This window comes from Rhizopus microsporus (assembly GCF_002708625.1).
Source record: "Rhizopus microsporus ATCC 52813 unplaced genomic scaffold scaffold_6, whole genome shotgun sequence".
NCBI classification, from domain to species: domain Eukaryota; kingdom Fungi; phylum Mucoromycota; class Mucoromycetes; order Mucorales; family Rhizopodaceae; genus Rhizopus; species Rhizopus microsporus.
This window is the reverse complement of record NW_019671921.1, coordinates 1,183,345-1,184,278: the sequence shown is the minus strand read 5'-3', so window position 1 is coordinate 1,184,278 and position 934 is coordinate 1,183,345.

Below are 934 nucleotides of genomic sequence, written 5' to 3'. Positions count from 1 at the left end.
ATCATATATTTCAGTCTCACTGACTTATTGTCCTTTTCCTATCCTCTTCTCATTTTATTAGTTTTTATCTCTAACCTTTGTACTTGGCAAAACAGCAAGTTATTTCTTTTGATCTATTAAGATCTGGTGGTCACGCGATAGAAGCTCTTATATAACTCAAACTATATTCAAGCCTTTACCCAATCTAACCCTTTTTACAACAGATTTAGTACTTTTGCACCACCTAGGGAGCATTAGTACTGTAATCAAGAGAGTGACATTGTCGGCCTTATGAAAACTTTCGTTTTGTTTGAAAGGTTGAGATCATAAACAATGAAATGATATAAATATCTTCTTCTGTAGTAGTCAAAAAAAAAAAAAACAATTCAATTCATACTTTTATCTTATTATTCAAATAAACAGGCAACCTTTTGTTCTAAAAGTTCCTTATCTCTTCTTTTTATCCTTTATTTTACTTATACTTCACAGTTTGATCAACTTTAAAAGATCTGGTGGTCACTTCAAGCACCTAAACTTATAAAATTTCAAGAAAACTCTCTATATTAACAACAACACTTACAACTCCTAAGGAAAATAACACCGTGAATATGGCCATTTTTATCGCACTCGACCGTGAATTATTCCCTATTGTTCGTGAATTTTTCACGATCAACCGTGAATAATTCACGGTTATTTGAACCAATCATTTGAGAGAATACCTCTTCTTTACGGTCCAATCATGTACGGCTATTAGCAACATATTAAGGCTCTCTGAATGGTTCATAATAACGGTAGAAATAGGCAAAATAGGCAGGAATTATTTTAGAATGGATGGATTTTATTTATTTCATTTATTTTAATAATAATAAGCATGTATTGTTCATTTGGGATAGCAAAAGCTATTTTATAAAATTATTTATGTAATAAAGGAAAGGAATCTTGAAATAAAAATAAA